Source organism: Cyprinodon tularosa, unplaced genomic scaffold (assembly GCF_016077235.1).
Source record: "Cyprinodon tularosa strain WSP-4 unplaced genomic scaffold, ASM1607723v1 ctg199, whole genome shotgun sequence".
In the NCBI taxonomy this organism is placed as follows: domain Eukaryota; kingdom Metazoa; phylum Chordata; class Actinopteri; order Cyprinodontiformes; family Cyprinodontidae; genus Cyprinodon; species Cyprinodon tularosa.
The window spans coordinates 321,965-330,370 of NW_024038729.1; positions in this window are offsets into that span (position 1 = coordinate 321,965).

The following is an 8,406-nucleotide window of genomic DNA, read 5'->3' on the forward strand; positions in this document are numbered from 1 at the left end:
GATAAATTGACAACTGAGTTGGGGTAAAAAAAAACCTTGAGATTCATTCATTAAACCCTTGAAACCCAGATATCACTTAAACTTGCATTCCACAGACTTTAGGCTTCATGAACCTATACGCTACAGACCTGGAATGTGACAGACTCACATTTAAAGACGAGAAAGAGTCATGCTTTGACTGCAATTTTAATCCGACATATTTAGGTTATAGTTGCACACAGCAGCTCTGATAGGTGTTGCTCTACATACTGATCATACATCATTCACTGACCATAGGTTTATAATATTTTATAACAGGTTAACATTTATGCTGTATTATCAAAATACTGATCATATGGATATTTCTCTTGCAGAACGCTGCATTAAACAGCAGTACAGTGTTATAGTTGGCTTGTATTTAAAGTAGAGATGCACCGATCCAGTTTTTTTCCAATACGATACCTGGGCTGAGCGTTTCGGCCGATATCTGATACCATTTCGATTCAACTGTAAAAATTGTAACAAAAGGTAACAAATTAACACAGATATAAGAATACTTTGTATTATTTATCAACAGATATGCAGAAAAAAGAAAGAAAGAACAGTTACAGGTGTGGATCTCAGATCACCAAAACCCAAATCCAGCTAAATAGTCACTTTGGAGCCGATATTTGATCCAGGTATCAGATATCGGCTCTGCCAATCTCTAATTTAAATAGAAAATGACTTCAAACTTGACTTGTGAGAAATTACATCACTTCAGTCTGGCACAGGCAAAGAAACTCTGTCCTGTAATAAATAATTTTATTCACCCTGAAAATAAGAGTGTGAGGCTTGCAAATGAGTTCTGTGCATGCACAACTATTTAATCTATTTCTATGAAGAGGAACAAAAACAGGCAACATCTTTAAGGTTAAACCAACTAACTGTGTTAAGAGATTTATTCATGGATCTGTCATTTTATTTGGTTTTCTGTTCGATTTACCTTCAATTAGTTTTATTCCTTTCAAATAGGAGACATTCAATTTTCAGGAGGAGTTTTCCTCTGTTTTCTGGGTCTGTTTCCTGAGTTTGGTTCCCGTTTGCCTGTCTTATAGAGTGAATGGCACGGCCTTTGACATTAATGCCGGACCAGAGGCCTGCATGTTTCTTCGCTCCTCCTCTTTTTGACAGCTCCCTCACTTTCCGAGGGACTGTCAGTCCTTTAGATTGTACAGTATGTTACAGTGCCAATTTCTGTGAGAGCTGTGTGATTCTCACCCTGCAAGCCCGCTGTCCTTCCTTTCCCTTTTATTTGTTTCGGCAGAAAAAGCACACTGTCGAAAAAAACATTTCCTTTACATAGTAGATGAATAGCATTTGCTAATTTTTACAATAACTTGTTATGATCGTTATTATTATTATTATTGTTATTGGTAGTAATATTGAATATTTGTTGCACAGCACTGACAGCTACATGACGTGTAGTGCTACTCTAAGCTTGTATGAAGAAAAAACTGTTTATAAATTATTGCAATTATTGATACTATCTCTGTATTTTTTAAGAACAACAGTTAGGGTTGTTTAGATGATATGATCCCTTTAGTGGCTCAAACCTTTTTTTCCCTGTATAATTATGATAAATTTCCTCCAGAACAGCAGCTGTGACACAGGTTGCATCATCAGATCATTTGTAGGACAACAAACGTTTTGAGGTTTTTGTTTCATAACAAGATGGTGCCAAATCTACAATAGGAACTAAAAAGAGTTGAATAATGCATGGATCTGTTTCTGTCTACAACAGAGAGCACTGTTATTATATAAAATATTGCATTGTCATTGATTTGTATGGCTGTTGCAGTGTCAGATGCTGTTGTTTGCTCCTCTGGTGGAGATATGTAAATCAGAAAAGCTTTCAAAAGATTAATATGTCCCTGTAGAGTTATAATCTGACCTTTGAAATTTGTGAAAAAATTGTCCTATAAGTTCATTTATATAGCGAAGAACTAGTTGTTCTTTTCTGCACATATTGTCCTGCATCCTCTGTTGTCTTTTAAACTTGTTCTCTGGGATTTTTATAGGATTTACAACATTTACAACATTGTTTATATACATTTTTGCTAATTTCTTTCTTTGGTAAAACAAAACAGGCCCACAGCATTACAGAACATCTACCATCAGGGGGGGATTTACCATTAGGCAATACTAGGCAGTTGCCTAGGGCCCCAAGTTCCTGGGGCCCCATAAAACTCTGTTTCCATGTATGGTTAATACAACTAATCCTTATTTGTGCACATTAATTATGTTTTTGATAAAAATCCTTTGGCTAAAATGCCATCAGAACGCTGATAAATAGAGAGGAACAAAACCTAGAACAAATAATGGATGTCTATTCTATTAACATTTCTCTATCTGTAGAATGGGTCTGTTTTATGGGGGCCCCCTGCCTGTCTTTGCCTAGGGCCCCAAATTTCCTAAATCCGCCCCTGTCTACCATACTCAACAGTTGGGTATAAGATACCTCTCTTTTCCCCCTCTTTTTTGTGCAGACATTTTTAAAAAAGAATCAGCTTATCTGACCAGAGCACATGGCTCTAGTTAAAATCCCTGATGAATTTAGAAAATTTAACAATTTAGATGTTCAACATTCCTCCTAAACCACCAGCTGGCCTGTAGATACCTGTTCTTACAAAGACATCCTGACCCTAAGATGGTATTATTTGCAATACATTTGCATCAGTTTAATGGCTTGTTTTCAAGTCTTTCTAATTTTGAAGACCAGTAAAGAGGAAAGGACCTTTTTTTTTGTCATATACTCACCAATCAAATGGACATTCCTAGAGAACCTGATCCACTGAAAAAGGTAAAATATAAACAAAACAGATTTGCTGTTTTGGTAATTATTCAGCGAAAAGGTAATTTTATTTTTCCAATTCATTTTTCCCTCCACCATTTAAACAATTAACCCAAATCAAAGGGCTGTATTTTTCAAGCTTAATCCACTGGAGGAATACACTGCTGCAATTTGAGATTCATTTATTTTACGGCTGTTTACACAATCTTCACCAGTGGTGCTAATAATGGTAGTCTGCACAGAATGATCTCACAGGAGCCTGCATATGTCAATAAAAGGTGCAACTGTATGAACGGTGATATGGAGAAAAAAAGCATTTTAATAGAAGGCTTTGTAAACCCTTTGAAGAATCTAATGAATTAAAGGAAAACGGTAACCCATTTGTGTCTCTGCGCTTCATGTCTCTTCTCTTTGAGGTTTCCAGCCAGTGTCTCATCTTACTGAGTGCATAAAAGGCCAAATGGTTGAATCTCGCAGAGGAAACATGTAGCTGTAGTGTGCAATGGAGACCTCCTGTGGCTGAGCTGAGCCACGGGCCATCTGAATGCACTCTACATCTGTTGTGACACTTAAAAAAACAAGCCCACAAAAAACCCATTATGATTCATTTTAGCCTCAGTTTTCCCCTTAAAAAGCTCACAGAGGAGAAAACTCTGCATGCAGAGCCTTGCATGAAGGATAGACACATTACCTTTTATTAATATAGGTTTTGATTGTTGCTGTTATTCTTACCTGCATTGTGACTATATATAAATTCCCACTTTCCTCCCTCATATACTCAAAACGTTTTTTTTTCCGCTATTCATTTTAATAATTCAGATATGTTCAATATATATATATATATATATATATATATATATATATATATATATATATATATATATATATATATATATATATATATATATATATATATATATATATATATATATATATATATATATATTTATTTATTTATAGAGTGCAAAGTCGGATGTTTATTTGCATTTTTATAGTTATAGCGTGCAGCCTATGAGAACCAAGTTTAGTTTATTAGAAAATCACATAAAACCAAAAAGTAGAAAATTAATAAAACTAATGTTTTATGGTCATATATGGGTTCCACAGTCCTGGGGAGGCTGGTAACCTGAGATGTCCTGCACACTGACACCCCACAAGGATGGTTAAGCAATTCCCAAAGAAACTGGATGCTGACTGAGAGCTTTATGGAAACATTTTAAGGGAAAACTGAGTGGAAGAAAAAACTGTGGGTAACCACCTTAAATGATGGCAATTATGAGAGGATTGTTTATGAAAACAAAAGTCAGCCTCATGATAACTGTCCATTTTCAGTTCTGTAAATTAGCTCAACACTTGGTTTTTCATCAATTTTGCATGAATTGCTCCATCAGTGCAGCATAACATGGAGGGGATCAGTTTGTGGGTCTGCTGACGTTTTAACAAACAATATAATTAAATGCATTGTTGTTCTGGTACCAAGTACTGTACCAGGACCTGCTGCAGAGAAAAAATGTCAGTATAAAGCACCAGAGGGAAGCATAAAGGGCTCTAAAATGTCCTGCTAAGGTACTTTATTTTAGATAATCCAGTTGGCCAATACAAGAAGAGGTAATAACACAAAGTCTGCCCAATAAACATAAATATATATATCTCCATTGCCATATTATTGTAGGCCATAAGCAAAGTTTGGAGTAGAATAAATGTTTGATATTTAAAGTTTCATGAAGTTTGCTTGGCCAGTTGGACAGTCTTACAGCAGTAGATGCTGATTCTGGACAGAAATTAGGTAGCCCAAAATAATAAAGGTCACAGAGTAATGAATGCACAGATAAAAACAAGCAGATATGATATTGTCATTTCTCCACTTTTAATACATAATCTGAGACATTGATTTTCAGAAGAAAAGCTAAATTTGTCTTTGTCTGAAAGATAACTGGTGTCTCTGCTGGATGAGCGGCTTTAAACATTTTTGCATCTTGTACCAAGGATATATAAGTGTGTACTTTAGTGGCTTTTGAAAGTCCACCCTTTGTAAATCTCTTGTAAATTCTTAAATGAGATGTGCTTTGCATTTCGCTGAAAGCTGTGCCATCCCTGTTTTTTGCGCACCTTTTTCTACGGCACTTTTTTTCTTCCACCCAGTTATTCTTTTTTATATTGAATACAGCACTCTGTGATCTTTTGCAGAGAGAATCAATCAGGATCAATTTTTTTTTAAATTAGCTGCCGGACAGAATAATACAGTATTACCAGAAATGAAGGCTTGAAGTAATGTCAGCTAGTTTATAAAACTTTTTAACTCATTTGAATGGAAAGCTTGCAACAAATAAACCTTTCAGCTGTTTCAGGGTTTATTAAGGTGCACCTGTACATTCCAGGATAAAATGAAACTGGATGATGTAACAGATTACATTTCATGAAAACAGCTAATGGCGTGTGAGGGTTTTTGTATGATGATGTAAAAACCTGGCATCTCTCATTGATTTCTATCCTCTAATCCTAACGGATCAGTGTATGGATAAAAACATGAGCCGCTATGAAGGAGGATTCAGAAGCCTTGGGACGAGCCGTGCTGCAGAGTATCAGCCGTATATTTCTTTCAAATCAAAGGCTGAAGAAATACATTTTCTCTGTGAGTGTCTGACAATGAATGATGAGGTCCTGCGTGAATACAGTGTGTTCTGAGTGCAGCTGCTCTCCGTTAGTAATACCTGATCAATGCACAGCCACACAGTCCTGATGAAAGGGACTTTTGGTGCTGTTTCTATGAACTAATACCAATGTTGGTTGTTAGATGATACCAACTAAGGGAAAAATACTGATAAATATGAAATTCAGATGACTAATTTACCTCAAAGTACAAGTTGAGATTTTTGAGTTGAGATTTTGGGGGGGTTTGCATCTCACTGTGTCCCCAGACTGTTGATTTTTCTAAAATATACCGTGTACTAAAAATAAATGTGGAATTCAAGAAATAGACTTGGTATTATGGGGAACATGATTTTCAGCTGGGACCTGAATGAAAAAAGAGAAATTTATAGAGAATGCAGCAGATCCTGGATGCTGAGATGCTGTAGAGTAAAAGGGAATAAGGGAAAAACATACAGATACTCATACCAGCTGAAATGGTGATAGACCCTTAGTGTGTGTATATGGTTCAGAATATGAATAAAAAGAGAAGTGGAAGGAAAAGCTAAGGGAGATATAAGGAGGACGCTACAGTAGAGCTAAATGAAATCCTGACTGCTATATGACAAGGCTGCATGCTGTAAAAATCTTAATTAATCTGCCTACTGATTTTATCTAAAATTCTGTTCTTCTGACTGTGAAATGCATAAAGAAAATTGTCATTAAGGTGGAATAGTCCTGCATTGAACATATAAAAACCATCCTTCCCTCTTCTGCTGGAATCATCTAGAAACCTACCATTATTTTGAATATTCATATAGAAAATGTTCTCTTCTTCTTTGCTTTTTTTTTTTTATAACATCACTTCTTCTCAACTTTTTGGTATCTTAACAATATCTATTAAAAAAATAAGTTTATGAACATTTATGAATTCATATTTTTTGAGCAGATCAGAGTGTCTACACTGTAAAAAAATCAATATCTAGATAAGTCATTTTTTCTGAAAATAAGTGCATTTGTTCTTGAATTGAAAAGAGACATTTTGCCAATGGAACAAGACAATTTACATTTAAAATAAGAAAATGCAACTGCATTGTCTTATTTCATGTGCAATTTATCTAAATGTCTTATTTTAAGAGTAAAAATACTCATTCCATTGGCAAACTATTTCATTTACCCACTCAAATTAAGAGTAAATACATTTAGTTTAAGAATTTTTTTTACTTATTTCTAGATTGTTTTTCCAGTGTGAATTTTTTTTTTTATTTGTAGCTAAATAATTTTCCCTGGGCTATAAATTGGACACGATGACTCAGTAGCTTATTTATCAAAGTGAAAGATGTGAAAACATCCCAGTCAATTAAGACAGCTGTGTATTGATCTTTACTAGTTGAGAAAATAGCTCTACTTAAACCTTTACATATCCGTAGTCAAAGGAAGAATTTAAAAGTTTAAAATGCTGACCCTGTGGGAAACAGGATGTAAAAAGGAGAATGCTAATTAAACCCCACAAATCCTCTAATAATTGCCATGCAGACACCATTTTGTCAGCTTCCTTAAAAAAATATTTCCTTCAAATCAAATCATTTTATATGCACCATCTTACACACATCTTCTAAAAACATTTTTGAGGAGTCAATCCCACCTAATCACAGAAGCAGGAAGTTTAATCTTCATTTGTCTGGATGCAGATAGTGTCTAGCATAGCATCATTGACTTTTTAGCTCATACTGAGCATGCATGTTGTGACAGTGGAGAGGAAAACTCCTGTTTAACAGGAAGAAACCTCCAGCTGAACATACACATTGAACCCGGTTCTGTAGTAGCTCCTGCTGTGGTTTCATGTAGGAAAGAAAGCAATGAGCAGATCAACTCTGAGCCTGTCTTCAGGTCTGATAGATAAAAGAAAACACAATCAGTCACAGTAAAAGCTCACCCAATAGCTATATCTATGAGAGAGGCACAGCTAACAATTGCAATACAAGCCCAGGGGATCCAAGCTCCTCCTCCAGTACAGCTGAACTGAATGTCAGGCACTGTGGGGAGAGGCGAGATCATGTCAGCTATAGAGAGGTCTGGATTTAAATAGAGAAAGAAAGGAAGAGAAATGGAGAATTGTTTGGCCAGACTAAATTGTTACCCACCTGACCTGACTGTAAACTCTGCCCCCTGCACTCCATCAAGGTTAACCCTGAGAGAAAAGAGTTGAGGAATGGAAAAACATTAGTTTGAAAAAGAAAACTAAAAACTAAAGTTTGTAGCGTTTAGTTGACAGTTTTGAAAGTGTTAACAAAACCCAAGCTGTAAATGGAGTAAACAAAGAACCCCAAATATTTTCATGTAAATTCCTCCCATTAGAAGTTCTCCCATTAGAAGAATTCACGTCAGTCATGTGTTATAAACCTATAGAAACTCAACTACAGACACCACACAACCTATAAGCCATTGTAACTTTAAGATTTGGACTTAAGAAAACAAAATGTGCAATATTCTGTGCAATATGCTGAATGTGCAATATATGTGAATAGAATAGTCATACCACTACCTCACCGTTGCTCCTTACCTACTACACTTTAACGTAAAAGTAAATTCACCTGTATATAAGCCATCCGGATTGTACATATTTTTATTTCTTATTTCTTTATTTCTTATTTTTATTTTGTTTTTCATTGTGTGCGATACATGTACACTTGCACCTTAATCCTTATTTATCTTGATATACTGTATATACCTGGATATACTGTATATATATTGTTTATTCTTAATGCACATTTTTCCTCCTTGTTTGCACCTTCTTTGACTTCTATGCCAGTATGTGACAAGTAAATTTCTCCGCTGTGAGATCAATAAAGCTCATCTAATCTAATCTAATCTAAAAAAAAAGAGGGGCACAAAAGTTCAAATATATGAGCTCAATCTTATATTATATACTGAGACAATAATAACCCTCTACAAACATTAAAATC